At 45.7% G+C, this 25,352-nt stretch overlaps 1 long non-coding RNA gene across 1 annotated transcript; it reads right to left on the reverse strand.

Annotated features, from left to right (window-relative positions):
* Positions 1-8: 8 nt before the first annotated feature.
* Positions 9-17,743, reverse strand: LOC122462128. Its single transcript, XR_006284501.1, has 4 exons — positions 17,732-17,743; positions 7,893-7,898; positions 6,590-6,600; positions 9-121 (listed from the first exon to the last, which is right to left on the reverse strand). It is a non-coding gene; the product is annotated as an uncharacterized LOC122462128 (long non-coding RNA).
* Positions 17,744-25,352: the final 7,609 nt, after the last annotated feature.

Raw genomic sequence — 25,352 nt, forward strand, 5'->3', positions numbered from 1 at the left:
CTGAAAAAAGGATTACATTAGCTCCTTTGGCCAGAGCATCATACTGGAAGCTCCCATTCAGCTGATTTTCCACCACAACCCCAAAATCTTTTTCAAAGTCCCTGCTTCCCAGGATCTAGAGCTCCCCATCCTAAGCATGGCTGACATTTTGTTCTAAATGTATATATTTACATATAGCCATATTAAATTACACACAGCTCATGTGTATATGCAAACCAGTGATTTACAACCATTGTATGGTGTTAACTGAGGGGGTGTTCGTCTCGCCCCCCCTCCCAGGAGTCTGCCTGTGGTTTGTCTGGTGCTGACTCAGACTGGAGATTTCAAAGGGAAAATTCCTTTTTGTCCCCCCACCCTAAAAGGAACAACACAGAGTACATTCTCAGTACAAGTGCTCAGTGATCCCCTTTAGAAAGGCAGCCATGCTGAAGGATTCATTGGCATCAGTCCAGCCAAATGTGAGTTTCTACCCCTCCTAGAGAAATATTTACAGAAAGAGTCAGGTCAATGTAGCCAAGAATTCACATTTTACAAAGCCCCTGAACACTTGTTTACAGTACCTGGGAGTTGTGGTCTCTTGGGAGAATTTCCAGATGGGGAATTTTCTTTCCTAATAGAAGCTGCCACTCAGCCTGTAAGAGCATGATTTAACTGTTTCGCCGACGGCCCATGCAGCAGGTACGTTGGGTGAATGGCACCTGCTGAGGCACTGGCAGCCTGCTAGAAGCACCAGTAGTAGAGTTTTCCAGTGAGCCTGAAGCTAGGCTGCCCTCAGGGAAGATGGGAACCCTGTGTGCTCTGTGGTGAGAAAAGTGCCAGGATTTTAGGGTGCCAGGAAATATGGGGAGCAGGAGGGAGGTTTGTGGGGAATGTAGGGCTCTGGGAGGGCAGTTGGGGGTGCAGAAAAATGGAGGTGAATAGGAATGGCAGAAATGGAGAATATGAGGGGGAAAAAGAAGGACAACTCAAAGAGCTTACTGAGATTGCAAGCTTTGGGGTTCAGGGCCGCCTTTTCATTGTGTGTGTGTGTGTGTGTGTGTGTGTGTGTGTACAGAGCCTAGTGCAATGGGGGAACCAGACCTGACTGCGACTTTTGCCACTATTGCAACAGAAATAAACATGGGGAAGAGACTCTGGGAGCTGGTGGGGAACAGGAGATATGGGGGAGTGTGTAGGTACAGGAGGGAGGCAGACAGGACAGTGACGCAGAAAGGTGCAGCAGGGGGCTAGAATGGCATCTTGCCAATCCAGGGGCTGGGAGGGATTTAGTAGAGTGACCAGGGCGGAGCTGGAAGGGAGACTCCCAGGTTTGCAGGTGCATTGTGACCCTGAGATGCTCACAGGTAATTTGAGGGCAGGTGGATCTCCTGAAAGGCTCAGAGACCAGACAGCAATTTAACCCCTCATAACATAGTAGTGTGTAAACTCTACTGGCTCTGGGGGATGACTCGTGACAGTGTCCCAGGCTGGCAACTCTGCTGGCAGGGGTAGACAACATCCCTGGGGAGGGGTTTTTTTTGGTGTCAATGTACAGGGGGCCCAACTGGCCTGCTCATTATTTTTCCCTGTTCACCAGTGGAAGCCCCACCCTCTGCAGTGACTAAGGGTAGGTCTACCTTGCAATTCCCCTTGGGCTTGTGGGGTCTGGGGGCTAAGGGGCTGTTTAATTGCTGCATAGACATTGAGTTAAGGTTGTAGCTCAAGCTCTGGGGCCCTTCCACCTCATAGGGTCTTCGAGCCTGGGCTCCAACCCAAGCCCGAACATCTACACTGCAATTAAACAGCCCCTTAGCCCAAGCCCTGCAAGCCCATGGAAGCTTTCAGTGTAGACATCCCAGCTGGTTTTCTAGGGTGAGGTCACTGGAGGCAGCAGCTGCTCCTACTGGCAGCAGTCCTAAGCCCGGATAGGCAGGGGGCATGCTTGGGTCACCCTAATAATCTAGGTGTGGCAAGGGGGAAGAGAATCCCAGCCAGAGGGGGGCTGAGCCCTCCACCCTATTCCACCCCCTGGGCACTGGGGCAAAGGGTCTTCACTCACACACACCCAGGATGGGGGGGGCAGATTCTTCATGCAAAACCATTTTTTGCTGAAAAATGCCAATTCGGGTCAACCTAAACCTTTCATGAGTTGGTGTTGATTTTGCCAAATTGTTATCGTCAACAACAAAAAAATACCACCACCACCCTGCAAAAATCTGAAAAAAAATTTACTTTTCAATTCAAATAATAGAATATCAGGGACCTCAGGAGGTCATCTAGTCCAACCCCCTGCTCAAAGCAGGACCAATCCCCAATTTTTGCCCCAGATCCCTAAATGGCCCCCTCAAGGATTCAACCCTGGGTTTAGCAGGCCAATACTCAAACTACTGAGCTATCCCTCCCAAAAATTTACTTCAATTTCATTTAAAAAAAAAGATTCTTAAAAGGGTAAAAAGTCAAAAATGAAGAAAATGTTTTGTTTTGGGTTGGACAAAAGGTTTTGTTTGGCCTGAAAATTTTTTAAAAAAAAATATATTAAAAAAAAAAACACGTCTGTTTCAGGTCCATCTGATAGGTTTCAGTTAACTGGCCACACAAAAAACCTCCTAAAAACTAAAACCTCAGGTACTGGTACAGCTCCCTCACAAGTACACACCTGGGCCCAAGGGAGACCCAGTCAAAGGAGATGGCAGGAGGATGGGGGTCATGCAGGGAACCTAGCAGGCTGGTAACTAACCCTCAGGCCAGAAGACCAGGCTCCTCTCTCCCTGAGCCTGCTGACACTGCCACACTCGCCCCACAGCAGCTCTGTACTGCGGGAGGAAGCACTGGGAATCCCTCCCCGCCATTCCCTCTCCCCTACTTGGGCTGAGCAAATTCTTTGCTTTCATGCAACCACAGAGTCTCCATTCAACCCTAATTGCTCCCCCTCCCCCTCCCCCCGAATTACAGCACTACCCCTACCATTCCCACTCACTGCTCAGCTCCACAGGGCTTTCCGGCCTCCCTCTCTGTATGTACAGATACACTCAGAGTCCCCTAGACGCACACACCATTCAGCATCCTCCCCTCTCCAAATCACCATTAACTCATAGTCACCATCCCTTCCCCCACCAATAAGAATGGCCATACTGGCTCATACCAGTGGCCCATCTTGCCCAGGATCCTGTCTTCCGACAGTGGCCAATGCCAGGTGCTTCAGAGGGAATGAACAGAACAGGGCAATTATCAAGTGATCCATCCTCTGTCATCCACTCCCAGCTTCTGGCAGTCAGAAGTTTAGGGACACCTAGAGCATGGGGTTGCAACCCTGATCATCTTGGCTGAGAGCCAAGAACGGACGTATCCTCCATCAACTTTTCTAAATTTTTTTTTAGCCCAGTTATACTTTTGGCCTTCACACATCTCCTGGCAAGGAGTTCTACAGGTTGACTGGGCATACTGTGAATTAGTACTTCCTCACACACACAATCACCATTAACTCACTCACACACTCACCATTCAGCACCCCCTACACACATGTGTAGACACACAGTCACCATAGAAGGATAGAAATGATAGGGCTGAAAGGGACCTTGAGACATCATTAAGTGCAGTCCTCTGTGCTGTAGCAAGACCAAGTACACCTAGGCTGTCTGTCACAAGATCTACTCACCACTAGGGTGCCTCCTCCTGGTCACTTTGGGAATTAGCTTCTTCCAGATGCTGTGCCCTCCTCTGGCAGTCTCTCCACCCATCTCTGCAACTCCAGGTGCTTCTTCATGCCTTTGCCCTCGGCCAGGTCACCATGCTTGTTTCTCCCTTCTGGGGTAACTGTCTTTCAGGGCAAACTGTCTCAGGCAGTCTATTCTCTATTGCCTTATCTGTGCCACTTCCCCAGTGGCTGCTAGGGGAAGGTGCCCTGTACTCCAGGTTCCAGCGCAGGGCCCTCTCATCAACAGCCAAGGTTTACCCTACCCCATACCTTGCTGCCTTTTTCCCTAAGACTTCTCCACTTTTCTAGCTTTCCCTCTTCTATAGGTTTGCCAGCCTAAAGTCCCTCCTCCTAAGAAGTAACTGTGGCTACTCTCTATAGCCCCAAACACACCTCCCTTCTCCTAGGAAGTGACTACAGACTACTTCCCTGTAGCCCCTTTCTCTTGGCAGCTTCCTGGTTTTATAAACCCAGCCCAGCTCATCCTCTGCTGGACTCCATCAGCCAATTAGGCTTGATCACGCCTTGGCTTTCCTCCAGGTGCAGTCAATAGGTTAATTGGCATAATTTACCCCTTCACGTGTGTGTGTGATAGACATCCCATCACACCATCACTGACAGGTGTTTGTCCAGCTTGTTTTTAAAAGCTCCCAGTGATAGGGATTCCACAACTTCCCTTAGATGCCTATTCTATAGCTTAACTATCCTTATAGTTGGAAAGTTTTTCCTACTATCTAACCTTTCCTGCTGCAGATTAAGCGCATTACTTCTTGTTCGGTGGGCATGGAGAACAGTTGATCACCGTCCTCTTTATAACAGCCCATGACACATTATCAGGTCACCCCTCAGTCTTCTTTTCTCCAGACTAAACGTGCTCTGTTTTTTTAACCTTTTCTCATAGGTCAGGTTTTCTAAACTATTATCATTTTTGTTGCTCTCCTCGGGACTCTCTCCAATTTGTCCACATCCTTCCTAAACTGTGGTGTTCAGAATTGGATACAGTACTCTAGCTGGGGGCCTCACCAGTGCCAAATAGAGCAGTATAATTACCTCCTGTGTCTTACATACAACACTCTTGTTAATACACCCCAGAATCATATTAGCCTTTTTTGCAGCTGCATCACATTGATGACTCATATTCAGTTTGTGATTCGCTATAACCTACAGAACCCTGCGGTTCGCTATAACCCTCAGTGGTTTGCTATAACTTAGACAGTTATTCCCCATTTTGTAGTTGTGCATTTGATTTTTTCTTCCTAAGTGTAGTACTCAGCACTTGTTTTTATTGAATTTCATCTTGTTGAATTCAGACCAGTTCTTCAATTTGTCAAGGTTGTTTTGAATTTTAAGCCTGTCCTCCAATGTGCTTGCAACCCCTCCCAACTTGGTGTCATCTACAAATTTTATAAATATATTCTGCTCCATTATCCAAGTCATAAATGAAAATAGTGACTAGTACTGGACCCAAGACTGAACCCTGCTGTACCCCAATAGATATGCCCTCCCAGTTTGACAGCAAACCATTGATATCTACTCCTTGGATTAGGTCTTTCAACCAGTTGTGCACCCACCTTATAGTAATTTCATCTTGACCGCATTTCCCTAGTTTATTATGAGAATGTCATGCAGAACTTTGTCAAAGGCCTTACTAAAATCAAGGTATATCACATCTACTGCTTCTCCCATCCACTAGGTCAGTAATCCTATCAAACAAGGAAATTAAGTTGGTTTGGCATGATTTGTTCTTGATAAATCCATGCTGACTATTCCTTATAAACCTATTATCATCCAGGTACTTACAAATCGATTGTTTAATAATTTGCTCCAGTATCTTTCCAGATATTGAAGTTAGGCTGTCTGGTCTATAATTTGCCTGCTCCTCCGGTTCCCCCTTTTTAAAGATAGGTGATATGTTTGCTCTTCTCCATTCTTCTGGGACCTCTCCTGTCCTCCAGGAGTTCTCAAAAATAATTGTTAATGGCTTCGAGATTGCTTCAGCAAGTTCCTTAAGTACCCTAGGATGAATTTCATCAGACCATTTACTCTCTCTCTGTCTCTTTCTCTCACACACTCATACACACCTAAAATCACTCTTAACTCTTCCTGTTCTCTTGCCTCCCATTGTCTACACTAGCCTGTTTTCCCTCAAATGTTGCTGGAGCTCCATGGAGTGGTAGCAGTGGTGGGGATGCCAACAGGCAGCAGCCATTGGCTGCTGAGACATTTTAGCTTCCATGCAGTGTACATCTACTCAGAGCAAGGTTAGATGGAATATCATTTCATACACTAGGGCCAGGTCAAAATGGATTTAAGAATCCCCTGGATATGCCCCATAGTGCAGAAGAATCCTTGTAACTAGTGTGCCGCTTACGACATGGGCCCAGATCCTAAAAGGTGTTTAGGCTCCTAACTTTTGTTAAAACTAAGCCCATACCATTCAGTCCCACAGACTCAGGTGCTGAGGGATGGCCGGAGCTAATATAGCTTTGAGGCCCATAAGCACACAAAAGGAGCTATGTGACTGGCACCAGCGGTAAGTGTTGTTGAAGGATGATGCCAGTTTTCCGCTGTATGTACTGTATTCTTTGCAGCCATTCCAATTCAGCTGGAAGAGGGGTTTTATATCAGCTTTAGCAACTAGAATTATATGGCCACTACTATCTTTGGAGTGACCGATTTTTGGTGTAGCTGAAAAAAGCCCATGCTGGAAATCTCAGGTAGAAATGGGAAATTAAACCCCATCATTTCAGTCATCAATCATGTGGCAGAGCTGGGAGAGGAATCAGCATGACCACAAAGGAGCCTCTCCCTGGCAAGAATTCCCAAAATAGAGCTCGTCATTTCATCTAGGAAATCCTGTCTAGCTCCAGCTTTATTTACTTTGCATTGCTTTGCAGGAGTGGGGAGAGGAGCAACTTGCTTCATGCCTTCTCTTTGTCTGCAGAGAGAAGCTTTTGTGATCACATCCCCTGGACAGTAAACCCTCCTGCTAGTTCATGTGGTGACTGTGAGCCTGGATGGGGTATGCAGTCCAGAGAATAAGCCTTTTGAGAAGGGGTATCAAATAAAGAGTTTGACGTAACTTTAGTTTCAATTAAGTTGCCTGACTCTTGTGCCCTTAGTGCCATAATATCTAGTATCACGACATTGTAAAGGGAGTGGGATTGCTTTGAAAGATCTTGGATTTTGTTTTGCCGGTAACAAACATCATTCCCTGACAAGAAGGGCTAAGCTGTTATTACTGCCTGTGGTGGAGTCAGACTGTGAAATCATCTTTCCCAAGCTCATGTCTCCCTGAGTCTCAGAACTACTTCTGTTTGCCTTAGGAATGGGCTGGATTGCACCAAATGGCAGGTATTAGAAAATATTTCCCCAGGGGGTTCAGATGGTGCCAGTGTGCATGGGAAAAAACTAAGAGGACACTTTTATTCTGAAATGAGAGGCTTGCAGCAAAATAACAAAAGGTGCAAACTGAAAGAGATCTTGTTCTAGTGTGGTTCAGTCTGAGTTTGCACTGGCCCCCATTAATATGTACACAGTGTGTATACAGTATGTATATAAAGATACACACAGAAACCAATATGTATACAGTGCTGTGAAAATGTAATGTTCCCCCAGGGCAAATGGAGTTCCCTCAGGTTGAATATGTCCCATGGGGTTGACCCCAGTACTGCATAGATATACAGACTGTTAAGACACTTTACAGAACATGAGTGTGTCCAAAGCATTCTTACATACCAAGACAAACACTTCGTTAAACTGGAGTTAAGGTTGAAATTATCACTCAGACATAATTAACAAAACATTGTGATTGAAAACCAACCAGCCACATGAGGAAAAGCCAGGAGCTTCTGCGTTATGGTCATGATATTAAACTGGTGAGAAAGGTCAGAAAAACATACCTAACATTGTCTCTGCCCAGTATCCCAACCCACACCCACACCACCAGCCAAGCACAGGAGGCAGCTGTGTACATGAATAACTTGAGTGAAGCGTTAAAAACAGGAGCTACAGAGCCAAAACTGGAGTGCCTCACATGTACCACATGAGGATTTTAGTGCCAGTGGCCCCAAGCAGCAGGAGTCACTGCTCTTCTGATTGGGAGCCAATTGAGCTCCCAGTGTAATGTGGGATGAGGTGAGGGAGCAAATGAGACCCAAGGATGTATAAGCAGGGGACTGCTGAGCGTGAATATGGAGGTGGGACTGTTACTGGATACTGTGTGCTAGTCTGGTGTCCACATCTTAAAGAGAATATTGAACACCTGAAAAGGTTCATAAAAGAGCACAAGAATGACCCAAGGTGTAAAAAACCAGCTTCACAGTGACAGACTAAAGCTCAATTTACTTAGTGTATTCAAGAGAAGGTTAAGAGGGGCCTTAATCACAGTCTGTAAGCACCTCTCTGAAGAGCAGATTTCAAAGAGTAGAGGGCTCTTGGATCTGACATTTAAAGGTAAAACTCCAAGGGTGGAACAAGAATTTGTACTTATTATTGGCAGCCACCTGGCTTAGTAGCATAGCTCATACCTACAGGACCGGGAGTCCTGAGTTCAAATCCTTGATATGCTGTGCACAGGGGATTGAAAATTATGGCTCCTTCATTATAAAGGAAGACAGACTAGATGATCACAACGGTCCCTTCTGGCCTTGGAATCTATGGGGAGAAATGTGGGGCTCCAGACTCTCTAAGTTGGAGTGGGGATCCCAGAATTAGACCTCCTCTTCCACAGAATTAGATCCCAGAATTAGACTTCCCTTCTGCTAGTGTGAGAAATTTGGGTTCCTTGGAATCATACCCCCCATTTACAGGGGAGTAATGGGCTCCCTCTAATCAGACAGCTAGTACAGGGAATCCGAAGCTCAACTCTTCACTTTGAATGGAAGGCTCAGACTCAGATGCACTCTCTGGAATCAGAAAGTCACTCCCAAACTATTGCCCTTTCAGGAAGTGGGTTGGGGATTCTGGAATCAGTCTCCATTTCACAGTGCAATGTGTCATCCCAGATTAGGGTACCCCTTCAGTGGGGAGGGCAGATACTGAGAGCTCCAGACAAAATCTTCTCTATGGCCAGCTCTACACTAGAGAGCGGAGCTGTTGGTAATTGGACCATTGGGATTGCACAGCTGTAAGCACAAGTGATACAGTGTGCCCACACTAGCCATTTCTTTGGGGCTAAGGATCGTTATTGGTTTGTCCCATGTCTACAGTAGCACAGCTCTACAATGCTGCTATTGCGCTGCTCTCTGTCTACAGATCCCACCTTTCCCAGCACAACTCCCAGAAGCAGTGGCCTCAGTAAAACAGTGTGGGATATATCATGGAACTCATGGGAGGTGGGGTAAAACTCCCACAATCCCCAGGAAAACTCCCATATGGGTATGTTTCTGCCTGTCAGCATGTTTCTGCTCGGCCCATAGCACCTTTGCCCCAGGGGTCTGATGCACACATAGGCAATCAGACACCCTGTGGGGCTCCACAAGTTGGAGTCTTCAAGGAGGAGGAGGAAAATCCCCAACAGCCCTTTGGGGCCCCTTGGAGAAGAAAAAGCCAAGACACTTTTAAACTGCTCTGTCCTCCCCCAGAAAGTCCTGCAGACAAGCCTGAAACCCCCATGATGAGTGGTCACAAGGGGCATTTCCAGGTCCTGCAGCCTTGTGTAACACATGCCCCGTTCACTGAGGATCAGCAGTGTCTCCATGCCGTGTATTTCACTTGCTGTAGTTTGCTTAATGTGCTTGTAAGAAAACACTATTCACACGGTTCATTAATATCAAAGGATCTGAGAGAAGAATCATATTTAGCTGCCAATTCAGATTTGAATCCAAGAGATTGGCCAGTTTGCCAGCTGCTTGAGTGGACTGACTCAGCTACTCCTGTGGGAATGAATGTAAGTGCTAGTTGCTCAAGAGCCATGGGCAGGCCTTGCCCCTTGCATGGTTTATGCACTGTCGGAATGTTTAATAAGATAATAATAGCCCTGTGGAATTTCATTGCCCCATCCCACTGCAATGCATTACAGTTTGTGAAATACTATTTTTGGCACCATCACAGCCTCAAACCAATAATGTAACATTATTGTAGGATTCCACCCTGCTAAGAACGATTCCCATAAATTTCAAATATAAATAAGATAGGTCACTCCTTTCACACACCCACATTTGAACTAAGAAAAGGAATGGCTTAATGTAAGACACCACAGCTATGTGCGCTAGGCCACCTATCCCTGGATGCATAGGGAAGCTGCAGTCTCCTGGGATATTAACTATTCACAACATATGTGGTAGATTCTATTCTTTTCTTACTCAGCCGTAGAATGATCTCTGAGCCCTAATTTGAACCATGTTAAATTAGAAGACCATGTTGTTATGTCCCTCACATGTTTAGAGAAGGACTCCATGTGTCATTGGGGATGTGAGAGCTTTTCTAGGGCTTATTTTAATTAAGCAGTTGCTATTTTTAACCCACACCACATGCTGGCAATACATTTTTAAAAATTGTAGATAAAAGAAACAGAATGAAATACTGTGGCTGTATTTAAAATTGGATGAGCTAATTTTATGACCAGCAGTAACATTCTTAATGTTATAAGCTAAAACAGAGTTACCAACTCCCATGCTTCAGGGCACAAACTGAATGTCACAGAAGTCAGGAAGGATGCTGCAACACTTCTATGTCAGTACACAAATAACTAGATGCATTATCAGAGGTTTTACATTAGGTGTTAGCCACTATAGGTGGCAGTATACTAGACCCCCTAGAACATTGGTCAAATGTGGAATGGCAAATCCTATGAAAAAATTACATTCACAGTATTTATAGATCTATCAATATCAATATAATACCAATAGCTCTTATAAGTTATCAGATGATCCCAAAGGTATTTTGTTCCTGAGTAACAGTTCCTTGGAAGGAGGCCTAATTACCAAAGGCAGTTAAATAGGGTTAGAACATACACCTGTGTTAAGTTTCCTAGGTTCTATTCCTAGCACTGCCACTAACTTGCTCTGTGACCCTGGAAATGTCACTTTATTTCTCTATGTGATGCTATTGTGACAATTGACATAGAAATTCCTACATATAAATGGGACTTTCAGTCCAGCATCTGGTATAAGCAAGAATACAGCTTGGTTTTGGATTTAATTTACTCCAGATCCGCAAAGTCTGAGGGGGGTTTTCAGAATCTGGTGTGTGCAGTTTTGTGCCTCTAGTGCTGTAAAATTTCTGCTTCCATGGACTGCAGATTTAGGGAAAAGATGCTAGGATGGGGAGATGGTAATGTGGCTGTGGGCTCTGTATCAGGACACTAGCTTCTCTAATCTTCACTCTTAATCTGAGAACTTCTTAAGGCCCTTAGAAAAAAGCCTTTTTCCAGTAATAGCACATTTCATCATACAGAGTTCTGATTCTGCGACCCCTTATTTGAGTAAGGTTTTTTAGGATCAGGGTTTAACATTAATGGTGAATTTCCAGGGTGCTAATGCTTGATTCATAATAACAGCAACATTCTTGTGAGGTTTGTTGCCCTTAAATTACTGGTATGTGCTCTCAACTTTAACTCCAGTTTGCCATTTTTTTGTTTGGGGATTTATTATAAAATACTGGGACCTGATCCTCACTTAGTGAAAATCAGTGTAGTTCTATTGAAATCAATGGAATTATAGCAGTTTACACGAGCTAAGGATCCGGCCTAGTGCCCAGTTACTAATGTTAGATAAATATTGCTGTGAAAAAGACTTGGCAGTACACAGGACTGACTGCACATGTGTTCCCTGTCTCTGGCCGCTGGACAATTACAGTTGCAGGCCTGGGGCAATTCCCGTCCCAGTGTCTGTGGTGCATTCTCTCAGGAGTACTCAGTGCTATACCTAGTATTTGGGAACAGCTGCTTGTGAGATGGGGCTCCTTTAACAAATCAGGAGTGTAGCCAGGATGAGGAAGAGAAACCTAAAGGGGGTGCTAGTAAGACCCCAGGAATAAAGTTTGTTTGTGTTTGGATAGCACACCTTGGATAAGTCACATGGAGAGGCTCTAACACTGTATGAGTGCAGAGCCAGAGCCAGTTACTGAAAAACTCCTTGTTCAGACAACTCTAAGTATAGCATTAAACGGTTCATATGTTCATAGACACCAACAGGGATGCTGGGACAATTTGTATAGTGGAGGTGCTGAGAGCCATTGAACCAAACTGTGAACCCTGTATATAATGGAAACCACTTCAAGCCAGGGGGTGCAGCAGCACCCCCCAAGTTCCGACTCATTCCAAGGCCAGAAGAGAGCATTGTGATCATCTAGTCTGACCTCCTGTATAAAACAGGCCTGAGAACTGCCCCACAATAATTCCTAGAGCAGATCTTTTAGAAAAACATCCAACCTTGATCTAAAAATTGCCAGCGATGGACATTCCACCACCACCCTTGGTAAATTGCTCCAATGGTTAATTACCCTCACTGTTAAAAACTTAATCCTCATTTCTAGTATGAATTTGTCTAGTTTCAGCTTCCAGCCATTGGATCATGTTATACCTTCCTCCACAGGATTGAAGAGTCCCTTATCATATATTTGTTCCCCATGTAGATACTTATAGACTGAGATCAAGTAATCTCTTAACGTTCTCTTTGTTAAGCTAAATAGATTGAGTCTATCACTATAAGGCAGGTTTTCTAATCCTTCCGTCTTCTCGTGGCTTTTCTCTGAATCCTCCCAATTTATCAACATCCTTCTTGAATTGTGAACACTAGAACTGCACACAGTATTCCAGGCCCAGTTGCACCAGTGCCAAATAGAGAGGTCAAATAACCTCTTTGTTCCTATATCCAGTGTTGTCCTACTCCAGATTCCCCTGTTCATGCATTGCAGGATCCCATTAGCCTTTTTGGCCATAGCATTGCACTGGGAACTCATGTTCAGCTGATTATCAGTGATCTGTCCTCTTTGTTATTTACCACTCCCCAATTTTTGCGTTAGCTGCAAACTTTATCAGTGATGGTTTTATGTTGTCTTCCAGGTCATTGATAGACATCTTAAATAGTGTAGGGCCAAGAACTGATCCCTGCAGGACCCCAGAAGAAAAACACACCTGCTGAATGACAATTCCCCATTTATAATTACATGTTGAAATCTATCAACTTTTAATCCATTTAATGAGTACCATGTTAATTTTATATCATTTTAGTTTTTTAATCAAAATGTTGTGTGGTACCACTTCAACCACATTACAGAAGTCTAAGTATATTGTATCAACACTATTACATTACCATCCAAACTTGTAATGTCATCCAAAAAAAATCAAGTTAGTTGAACAGGATCTCTTTTCCATAAACCAAATGTAAATTGGCATTAATTGTATTACCCTCCTTTAATTCTTTATTAATTGAATTCTATATAAGCTGCTCCATTATTTTGCCTGGGATCAATGTCAAACTGACCTATAATTACCCAGGTCATTCCATTTACTGTTTTTAAATATTCACACAAAATTAGCTTTCTTCCAGTCTTCTAGAACTTCCCCAGTGTTCTAAGACTTATTAAAATCCGCTTTACAGGGCCAGTGAGCACCTCAGCCAGCTCTTTAAAAACTCTTGGATGCAAGTTACCCACATCCACTGATTTAAAAATGTCTAACTTTAATAGCTGCTGCTTAACATCCTCCTGAGATACTAGTGGAATGGAAAGAGTATTATCGCATGATACAACTACATCCTATGCAGTGTTGTTATTGGTCCCAGGATATTAGAGAGACAAGGTGGGTGAGGGAACATCTTTTAATGGACCAACTTGTGTTGGAGAGAGAGAAGCTTTCAAGCTTCCACAGACGTCTTCCTCTTCTTCTTCCCAGAAAACTTGTCTCTCTCACCAGCAGAAGGTGGTCCAATAAAAGATATTACCTCACCCACCTGTAGCGGGGTGAGGACCTGCTCCAGCCCTAAAGGGGTTGGAAAAGCCCTGCAAAGGGCTGGGGAAGGGAGCAAAACCCCGGCAGACTGGGGGAAGTGGTGGCAGCTGGGAGCCACGCCCCAATCAGGGCCCAGCTGGCTCTATAAAGGCTTTGAGCCAGAAGTTCCAGTAGAGAATCTCTCTCTAGCGTGGAGAGAGAGGGACCTGGCTGCAAGGACTGAGAAAGTACCCAGATTGGGAGCAGGGGAGCTTGGGCCTAGGAAAGCCCCAGGCAGCAGGCCTATTAGGTACGGGGGTTGCAGGGACAGCAGGTCCAAACCCCCTTGCCTGTGATGAGTGCCTTATACTACAGTCTGCCCCAAGGAGCAGGGGCTAGTTGGTGACTGGCAGTAGCCTAAGACTAAGGTGAAGTGGGGATAGTGGGTGGGGGTTCCCTGGGGAGGGGGAGACCCAGAACTGTGGGGGTACTGCCAGGGGGCAGCACCCAGTGAAAGGGGCACTGGGGTTCTGGGAGGGACACGGGAGCCAGCAGCAAGGTGAGACACTGGCCTGAAGAGGGCGCTCCGGAGGCTGGAACTCAGGCTAATTCCCCAAGATGACCAGCAGGAGGTGCCGCTGGGTGAGTCTGCACCCTGTGACAGACCTTATTACATCATCTGTTTTTTCCCCAAATACAGAACAGAAATGTTTATTGAACACTTCTGCCTTTTCTTCTGCATTATGGTGGATAATTCCTCCACTTCCATCTAGTAAGGGAACCAATACCATTGTGAGGATTCTTTTTGATCCTGTCACAGTGCACTCTACTCACTTGGTGGGTGGTGCCCCCTTATGGCAATTCTGGGGGTTAGCTCTGCTTGGTTCAGCACTCCCTTTCTTCTTCCCCAGCTTTGCTGCTCTCTTCCTGCTCACAGAATCGCAGTATGGCTGCTTCATGAGTCACCCCTCCAGCCAGGTCACGCTGTGATTTCCCCTTCTGGGGGAGTCGTTTCAAGTCTATCCACACAAGCAGCGTCAGGCAGTCCTCACGCTCACTACCCTAACTATGTCGCTCCTGCAGTGACTCAGACAGTCTTCCCGTTCACTGCCCCAAACAATGCCACTCTGCAGTGAATGGTAGGGGAACCCAGGCCTGCCCTCTACTCTGGGTTCCAGTCCAGGGCTCTATAGTGAGCCATAAAGGTCTGGGACTTCACCAACCTTACTGCTCTCTTGCCTGGGCTACTTCCTACTGTGCTTCTTTAAGCTTCTCCTTCGCCAACCTTCCTAGTTAGACACCAGTCTCTTAGGCCTACTACGTAAACCCTTCCTCATGGGTTCTAATCCCTTTTCTGAGCGGAAGGGGGTGTCATATCACCCACTTCCTTCTCCCTTACCTCAGGGAGGCACTGTTGCCAACTTCTTGGCTTTATAGAAGCCCCACCAGTCCCCTCACAGGTGAGCTTCCTCCTAATTAGTACCTTTCTCACAGCCTAAATCTCTCCCATTTGCAGCTTAATTGGTTGACCTGGGAGAGCAAGGTAAGAGGATGGTGCATTTTTGCACTGCTCCGTCTGTGAAAGAGGTGGTTTCTAAAGGACATTGGAGAACTCACATGGCTTGGAAGCCTTGCCTGCTTCCTTCCAGACAGAATATGAATACATGAGGAAAATGAGCTCATGGGAACAGGGGAATGGCTTCCAGTTCTGTTAGATTTAGAGTCAGAAGAATAGTTTCATGACATGTAGTTTTAAATCTTGACAAGTCCCATTGCTGCCATATACAAATATGTATTATACATTGTGACAAAGCTCTGTCCTTGTCTCTGTGGGTCCCGTGTTTCCTGGTGGATTTCACTAGCCTCAGAGGCTCACCGTGACCCTCCACGTAGCCCTTCTTTCTCTAGAGGCAAGGGTCACAGCTTACTGAGCCATTTTCATCATAAGCCAGCATTTGGGGATCACAACAAGCATTTTAACATGTATAAGGAATTGGCTAAAGGGCATAAGGCAACAGATTGCACTGAAAGGTGAATTATTGGACTGGGGGGAGTTCCTCAAGGATCACTCTTGGAACCAATATTATTCAATATTTTTATTAAAGACCTTGGCACAAAAAGTAGGATTGTGCTAATGAAATTTGCTGATGATATAAAGTTGGGAGACATTGGCAATACAGAGAAGGTCCAAACATTATACAGGAAGATCTAGATGACCTTGAAGACTACAAGACATTGATAAACTTCAAAAGTACAAAGTGCAAGGTCTTAAGGTCTAAGAATAAGAATTTCTGCTACAAGCTGGGAGCTTATCAGCTGGAAACAACAAAGGAGAAGAGAGACCTGGGTTTGTGGGTTGATGACTATGAGCCACCAGTGTAATGCATCTGTGAAACAGGCAAATGTGATCCTAGGATGTGTCAATAAAAGCATTTCCAGTAGAGATAGAGAAGTATTAATGCCATTGTACAAGGCACTGGTAAGACCTCATTTGGAATGCTGTGTATGATTCTGGTCACCATGTGCAAGGAAGATTAATTCAAACGGGAACTGGTGAAGAGAAAAGCTACTAGGAGGATCAGGGGAATGGAGGGTCTATATTATGAGAGGACACTGGAAGAGCTTGGCTTGTTTAGTCTAGCAAAATGAAGGTTGAGAAGGGATATGATTGCTCTCTATAAATACATTGGGGGGTAAATACAGGGTGAAGGGCTATTAAATCTAAAGGACAATGTTGGCACAAGAACAAATGGATACAAACTGGCCATGAACAAATTCAAGCTGGAAATGAGAGTTTCTAACAATCAGAGGGGTGAGGTTCTGGAACAGCCTCCCAATAGGAGCAGTGGGGGCAAACAACTTAGTTAGTTTTGAGGGAGCTGGACAAATGTATGAGTGAAATGGTATGATAAGGTTACATGTCAGATGGTGGGGGCAGGGCTCAGCAGCCCTGGGGCTCGCTACCGATTGATGTCTTATGTTCCTAAAAATTCCTGCATCTGGCCACCAGCAGGGGTCAGGAAAGGATCTCCCCACCCAATGTGCTCTGTCTGGTTTTTTTTTAATCTCCTTCCTGGGAAGCATCAGGGATGGCCATGGCTGGAGATGGGACATTGAGGGGGTGGGAAGGGTGGGGTGAACCAGGGCTTTGCAGTGGCACTGAACATTCTCTCAGGTGCTTGGCTGCCTGGTTCTTGCATACATGCTCAGAGTTGAACTAATGGCCATATGTGGGGTCAGGAAGGAATTTCCCCCAAGATCAGACTGGCTGTGACCTTGTGGTGGGGGGGGGGTCCCCTTCCTCTGCAGTGAGTGGGTGTGGGTCACTTGATCATTTCCGTGCCATTGTGGAGGCCCTGGGCACTGGTGCACCTCAGTCCTTCCTATTCTCTGTTGGTGGCATATAATAGGGTACTGTCCTGTGAGCTGTAATATTTTGGTCTAAATTCAGTTGTTGGGTTTAGTGTGTGGAGGGTGGTGGTGGTGGTGGCCTGTGCTATGCAGGAGGTCAGACTAGAAGATCTGGTCCCTTCTGGCTTTCAACTTTGACATTGCTAAAAGCAAATCACCTGAGAAGCGCTTGGGAAACACTCAGTGTATGAAGCAACTGCTGTTTAAATCCTACCATAGGTTGTGAAAGAGAGCAGGTGCATCAAGGACAACACATCCCTGAAACTGGGCCGTCCTGGAGTGGAATGAATTTAGAGGCTTAGTCCCCCAGTAACAGTGGTTAAATTCATGATGTATCATTTCAAAGGACTGGCAGAACACTGAAGAGGACACTACAGTCCGGGAGCGACGCGGGTTCCAACAGACAGCAGAGATGGTGGAGAAGCAGCGATGGAGAGTGAGACACCACAAGAGGAGAGTGCCCTGCTGTTGGACAGAGCTAATTCCTGGAGCAACCAGCAGGAGGCGCCACGGTGGTGAGCACAACCCCGTTACACCTCCTTAGGCGTTTTTGAGAATCCCTCGAAGGACCCTTTTTTTCTCTTGCCCTGCTATTCTTTTTTGTTGTCTGTTATTGTGGGAAAGACCAGCAGAAGTGCGTTTGCCTTTTGGTCTGAAGGTTCTGGGGTACGTGATCATTCCAATGTCTTATAGCAGAGAGTCCCACAGATGAGGGTCAGTTGCTGAGAAGATCATGCCCACAGTGCTCATGTGCCTCACATTTTGAGGCTCACAGGTACATTGTTCAAGTGAAACTGGTCATGAGGCCATGGTCACGGATAGAAAAGATTGGTCCCAATCTTCTGCCTTCCCATTGCATTTCTGTAGTGTGGCGCAGAACTAATAACTTGCAGGACAGTACTGGGGAAAAGGCTGACAAGAGCCAGTTTTTTAGTAGCTCCATTAGCATTTGGTTGCAAAGTTCCACCACATTGTTTCAGATGGACCATTTCTTCCTCTTTGTGGAAGTTCTCTGGGCTCAAGAGCCTCCAGGAATGAATTCATTTAGTCAGTCACCGAAAGACCTCAGATGGGTTCCCATGCTCTCTGTGGTGTGTATCCGGGAGAGGGGCTCACTCCATGTAGTCTGATTTATACACACATTTTCACAGCATGGAGGGGTTTGTTTGGCATTCACCACTCAGTTATTTCATATTTAATATCGCACTTCAATGCCTCTGAAAGTACACTATGCAGCCTCTGAAACAGCAGCCGTGTGCCCCTGCTCTTACTGCTCTGAGTGCCCTGCTCTTCCATTGCAAACACTGGGCTTGCCTTTCAAAGATGGTTATGTCTGGTGATGCACATGGGGAGGAAGGAGTTAGCCTTCCTCAAGAACATGAAAAATAATATAGTTAACAATATCAACATTATTTCCAGCAGCAGAAGATCCAGGTAACAGAGGCAGATGTGAAGCCTTCCTGCTCAAAGGAGTGTGAATAAGTCTTTGAACAACTAACATTATGGCGGTCTTTACCTTCCTCTTGAGCCTCTGGTACTGGCCACAGTGGAGGTAGGGCACTGGAGATTTTATAGACCAACGATGGGTTGATCTGCTATGGCAGCTGCATCTTCCTAGTGCCAGTAAAGACCACAGCATCTGGAGTCAGAGGAAATGGGGCTGACAACACTTGTGGCAGAACAGCATCCCATTGGTGCATGGACAGGGCTTGCAGAGGTCACTCTAGACAGGAGGTCTGACTGGACAGACAGCAGGGAAGATGCATGATGCCTTTGTGAACAGCAACTACATTGGTGGCCCTGAGATAAGAGTGCTAACTATTACTGTCTACCCACTTACCCAGCCGCTCAACTCATGAGCATGCTGGAGCATGTGCACGGAGCTGAAATAGCAAGGCTGGTTGTTTCTGTGACCTTCTTCTGGGAAAGGCCACCCATATGGTGCATTGCAGGCTGACAGGCCAGTGACAGAGCGGAAGGCTGGGGAAGCTATTTAGAGCAGTGTTTCCGTTCCCAGGATCATTTTTGTGCTTTGATTAGGGAGGAATTTTTATTTTTATTTTTTAGCTTATTTTAATCAGTCAGCCTGGGAAAATACTGTGACTTTAAATGTCCAGAGAAACTACTTTATTTAAATGCTAAGGGCAATGCATCGGCCCATGTATCCCACCATTCTATGGCTAAAGAATAGGCTGCAGCATCTGCACCTTACCACAGCCTTGTACTTCAAACCCCAAGTTTTTCTGGTAAAAAGTTATATGTCTAGCCCTTATGATTGGGAAGAAAAGCTTCCAAACATGAACTGACTGTATTCAGTTGCCTGCCTTAGGGCTTGTCTACACTGGTAAGTTTTGTCGCCAAAAACTGGCTTTTGGTGACAAAACAGTGAACGTGTACACACTGCAATGGGACTTTTGTCGAGAAAAACACCCAGTTTTGGCGACAAAACGCACTCCCACTTGGACTACCGCTGAGCTGTTGGATCTGATCAGTATATGAGGAGAGGAGTCTGTTCAGTCGCAGCTGTGATTCTCCCATAGGAATCGGGACACATATGGGCAAACTTCTCAAGGCTTGTGTGAAAAGGGCTGTGATCAGGACACACAGCAGTGCAGAGCGAAGATAAAGGAGCTGAGGCAGGTGTACCATGAGGTGCAGGAGGCATCCATCACTCTGGTGGTGCAGCTAAGACCTGCCACTTCTATAAGGAGCTGAATGCTATCCTTGGTGGTGACCCCACCTCCATCACCGATAATCCTGTGGATACTTCGGAGGCAGCAGAAAGAGGAGGTAACCCGGAGGCTGAAATTCTGGATGAAGAAGTGGAGCTGGAAGAGGAAGTGGAGCTCCCAGCGGGGTCACCTGGTGGAGCAGGCAGCCAGGAACTTATCTCCACTCCAGAAGTGCTCTACGGGGAGCAGGAAGATGAGATGCTGGGTAAGTTGCTGTGGCTCGTGTAGGGAATCGAAAAGTGGGAGGCAGGTAGCGCTTTATGTGAGCGGGACATTGCCCTGTGTAGCTAATCCGCATGGCCAAGCAGGATGTCACTGGACATCGAGACCTGCAGGGAATTCTCCAGAGAGGCTCTGGAAAGTTACCAAGAGGTACTTGTTAATCCTCTGTTGCAGATTCCAAGGGATTGCAGCCTTGTTAGTTTCCCCCATTGTAGGAAACTGTGCCATGCCATTTAGCAATCACTGGAGCTGGGACCAAAGCAGCACATAGCTGAGCTGCATATAGGCCGGGTTGAAAGCCACAAGCATGCAGTAGTTGTGCCCTGGTTTCCCTGCTCACCCGCGGCAGTGAGATGTCAGCAAGCAGGTTGGCTGCCTATGAAAAAGTGTGTGATAATTTTAGAATGAGTTCCCTGCAAAGCTGCCATGCAAGCCGTGACTGTTTTGTACATACACACAACCACCTTCTTCCCACTCTCAACACTCGCCATGACTGGGATGCTCGCGGAGCTCTGTGCCTACCCAGAGTCAGTGAGAAAGTGATTGCTACTTTGCAAAAGGCCCTTGTTACTGAAATGTTTCAGTCATTTGCTGGAATGTAACAATCCCTCTTCTGTGCAATGTCTACAACAACCGAGACCTTGAGGAACACACCACGCACCCCTACCAACCAGCTTCGGCAGATAAGGAAGAATCCGAGATGCAGCAAAGAAGACCTGTTCCAGGAGGTGCTGCAACATGACGAGAGACAGACCAGGGAACGCAAAGAGTGCTGGGAAGCCAATGCAGCATTTGCTAGGCAAGTGACAGAGCGGATGATAAAAGTGATGGAGGATCAGACAGATGGCCAAGTCTTTGATACAGCTGCAGACTGAGCAGATCCGTGGTCGACCTCCACTGCAACACATGTACAATTCTTTGCCAACCCTACCCCCCTCTATGCCCACACATTCCTTTTCACTTCACAGCACTCCTGAGTTTCCCCATCACTCCACCCCCCTCACAGCTTGAACAATGATAGCTGGAGCTACACACTGTTGTGAGGTTTTACCCTTTTAAACAATAAATAAAGGCTAAGATATTTAATGGTACAGCATTTTTATTCTGTGTTCTACAAAAGCATATAGCAATCAATTCAGTCTCAGGAACTGCTTTCTAAAGCATTTTGTTACATGGAGCTTGGGCCCCAAAATTGTACATGGATGCACCAGGGAAGGAACTCCAAAGCAGACGTGTTAGTGCCCCCCATTGTCAAAGTAGTTCCTCAAAGCCTCTTGTGACAGTGCCCCCCATAAGGCTTTATGGAAATATGCTTATGAATGTATATATGACATAACTAGAATATGTTTTATGCTACATATGCCATGTAACATCTCTGTAAAGGTTATGAACTACTGAATCTATTAATCCTATTTGTATGCATGTATCATTTTTGTATTTGTAGTCATGAATATTGGCTGTGTACTGGCTTGATTCTTAAGTAGCCTTTGTAAAGCATTTGGTCAGCTTCTTGAGAAAGGAATTTGCAAAGTTAAGTGCCCAATCAAGAAGCATTTAATGAACAATGGATGTTGGAAGGCTCCAATCCAGAAGTCTTCCTGGAAACATTCAAGATACCATATAGGCAATAGCTGCTGCCTGTAAAAACTGAGTCATGCATGGACATGTGACTTGCCCAGGTGACTCCAAAACTCCATCTTGGAGCTGGACTTCTCATAGGAGAGAAGAGGGGGGTCTCCACTCACAAGAGAATCTATTTACGCTCGTGGGAGACCCCTCCATTTTGTCTTCAGCTGGCTCAAGAGAGAGCCTCTCCACCCCTGAGGATAACTGAAAGAAACTGGAACAAAAGACAGTAACTACAGGGGGTGTGAGTTTACTGGACCCAGACTAGAAGGAGACTAGTCTGTAAAAGGAAGCTTACTGGGTGAGGTTTTTTTTCTGTATTCAGTTTTCGTAGACATAGACTTGTATGTTCTATTCTATTTTACTTGGTAATTAACTCTGTTCTGTCTGTTACTACTTGGAACCACTTAAATCCTACTTTCTGTATTTAATAAAAATCACTTTTTACTTATTAATTAACCCAGAGTATGTATTAATAGTGGGGGAGGGGTGGCAAACAGCTGTGCATATCTCTTTATCAGTGTTATAGAGGGTGAACAATTTGAGTTTATCCTGTATAAACTTTATACAGGGTAAAATGGATTTATTTGGGTTTAGACTCCCTTGGGAGTTGGGCATTTGAGTGTCAAAGACAGGAACACTTCTTAAGTTGCTTTCAGTTAAGTCTGCAGCTTTGGGGCACGTGGTTCAGACCCTGGGTCTGTGTTGGAGCAGGCTAGCGGGTCTGACTCAACACGATGGGGTGCTAGAGTCCCAAGCTGGCAGGGAAAGCAGGGGCAGTAGTAGTCTTGGCACATGAGTTGGCAACCCCAAGGGGGTTTCTGTGATCGATCCAACCCATCACACCTCTGTTAATAGCAGCCCTAGCATCTGGCTGTTCAAACTGTGCAGCCAAGCGCTCTGCCTCAGTGCTCCACCCCTGAGCAAATATTTCACCCTTAGATTCACAGAGACTGTGCAAAGTGCAGTACATGGCTATGACCATGGGAATATTATCTTCAGTAAAGTCTAGCCTGCCATTGAGACACCTCCAGTGACCTTTCAAACGGCCAAAGGCACACTTGACTACCATGTGGCACTTGCTCCGCCTGTTAACATTCCTTGCTGCTGTCCAGGTGCCCTGTGTAAGGTTTCATGAACCAGGGCTGTAAGGGGTAAGCCAGGCCTCCCAGGATTACTATGGGCATTTCCACATCCCCCACTGTGATCTTGTGGTCTGGAAAGAAAGTTCCCCACCTGCAGCTTTCTGCACAGGCCCCTGTTCCTGAAGGTGCGTGCGTCATGCATCTTTCCAGATCAGCCTGCATTAATGTCTGTGAAACACGCCCAGTGATCCACAAGTGCCTGCAACACCATGGAGAAGTATCCCTTCCTACTGAAGTATTCTGAGGCAAGGTGGTCTGGCAGAAAATTGGAATGTGTGTGCCATCAATTGCCTCACCACAGTTAGGGAAACCCATCTCTGCAAAGCCATCCACTATTTCATGCACATTTCCCAGAGTCATAGTCCTCCGCAGCAGGATGCGATTTATTGCCCTGCATTCTTGGAGTCATACAGCCCCAACAGTGGACTTCCCCACTCCAAATTGATTTGCAACTGACCAGTAGCAGTCTGGATTCGCCAGCTTCCACACAGCGATTGCAACACACTTCTCTACTGAAAGGGCAGCTCTCATTCTGGTGTCCTTGTGCTGCAGGTTGGGTGCCAGCTCAGCACATAGCTTGATGAAGGTTGCTTTATGCATCCTAAAGTTCTGTACCCATTGGTCTTCATCCCACACCTGCACAACAATGTGATCCCACCAATCAGTGCTTGTTTCCCTAGCCCAAAAGTGACGGTCTACCATATGCAGCTGCTCTGTGATTTCCAAAAGCACTGATAAGTTGCTGCCATCCATATCACACTCAGGTGCCTGCAATTCATCCTCTGTCAGTAACTTTGCGAGTAACTCTGCTGCCATGCGTGATGTTCTCATAGGAGAGAAGTGTGGGATCCATCCTCTCTCACTGCAGATGCTGGTGCGCACTACAAAGACTGACAGTTGGAAAAACGGCACGATAGGAAAGCCAGAACATTGCGAAAGGAAGTCAGAAACGATTGGACGGCTGGGACACAAAGCGGTGCATGATGGGACATTTTGCACATCACAGGATGCGCCGCCCTCCGTTACCACCTTTCCACAACACCTAGTGACAGATGGTGTCGCCAGGCACTGTGGGATACATACTCACAGTGTATTGCTCATGCTGTCAACAATGGTGCTCCGAATGTGGACGTGATCTGTCAACAGAGGGGACTCGCTTTGGTGACTTTGATTTTGTTGATTTTTTTTTTCATGTCAACATTAGTTTCATCGACAAAACTTGCCAGTGTAGACAAGACCCTCAGTCTGCAGGCAGCCTGAAATAGCTCTGGGAGGTGTGGCTGCTCCCCTCTGTCTCAACGGAATATTAACTCTGAAACCTATCCATGACAATCTAAGTATCAGCATTGTTAATTATTTCACTGCTGATAATTTTAGCAGTCATATCAAGCTAATGTGATTACTCCATAAACCCGACTCACCACGTGTACCTTCTCAGGTGACATAACCTCAGACTTGCCTTTGACCAGCTGCCAAAACCTCCAGCTTGCCCTTGACACCTTCTGCAAAGCTGCTATGTCTTAACAATGCAAACATCTGTGATATACGGAAAATGACATTTAGTGGCAGCATGAAATAAACAAGATTGACTATGCAGGTATATAAAGAGCAGGGATCCTGTATTGACTGGATCATTCCTTTTGTATTTAAATCAATAAAAACCTCATCTTTTTAATGTAAGTGCTGCTGCTGCAGAATTTGCAGCCTACCATACCCGTGGGAGGGAGGGGGAGTGTGTGTGCGTGTGTAAGCAGAAATGAAGGGAGCTCATCACAGAATTTGGGTCTATTGGACCCAGAGCACTTGGGGCTTTGAACACAACGGTCATAGTGGGTCAGACCAATGGTCCATCTAGCTCAGTATTCTGCCTTCCGACAGTGGCCAGTGCCAGATGCTTCAGAGGGAATGAACAGAACAAGGCAATTATTGAATGATCCATCTCCTGTCGTCCACTCCCAGTTTCTGGCAGTTAGAGACTTGCATCTCTGATCATCTTGGCTAATAGCCATTGATGGACCTATTCTCCATGAACTTATTTAATTCTTTTTTGAACCCAGTTATACTTTTGGCCTTCACAACATCCCCTAGCAAAAGTTTCACAAGTTGACTGTGCATTGTGTGAAGAAGTACTTCCTTCTGCTTGTTTTAAACCTGCTGCCTATTCATTTAAATGGGTGACCTCTGGTTCTTTTATGTGAAGTAGTAAATAACACTTTCTTATTCACTTTCTCCACACCATTTGTGATTTTATAGACCTCTATCGTAACCCTCCTTAGTCGTCTCTTTTCCAGTCTGAACGGTCCCAGTCTCTTTAATCTCTCCTCATACAGAAATTGTTCCGTAATTATTTTTGTTGCCCTTCTCTATATAATAAAACTGGAACAGGTATCTTTTTTTTTTAGACAGGGTGATGAGAACTGCACACAGTATTCAAGGTGTGGGTGTGTCATGGATTTATATAGTGGTATTATGATATTTTCTGTCTTATTATCCATCCATTTCCTAATGGTTCCTAACATTGTCAACTTTTTTGACCGCTGCTGCACACTGAGTGGAGGTTTTCAGAGAACTATCCACTATGACTCCAAGATCTCTTTCTGGAGTGGTAATAACTAATTTAGATCCCATCATTTTATATGTATATTTGGAATTACGTTTTCCATTGTGCA

This window comes from Chelonia mydas, chromosome 10, assembly GCF_015237465.2.
Source record: "Chelonia mydas isolate rCheMyd1 chromosome 10, rCheMyd1.pri.v2, whole genome shotgun sequence".
NCBI classification, from domain to species: domain Eukaryota; kingdom Metazoa; phylum Chordata; order Testudines; family Cheloniidae; genus Chelonia; species Chelonia mydas.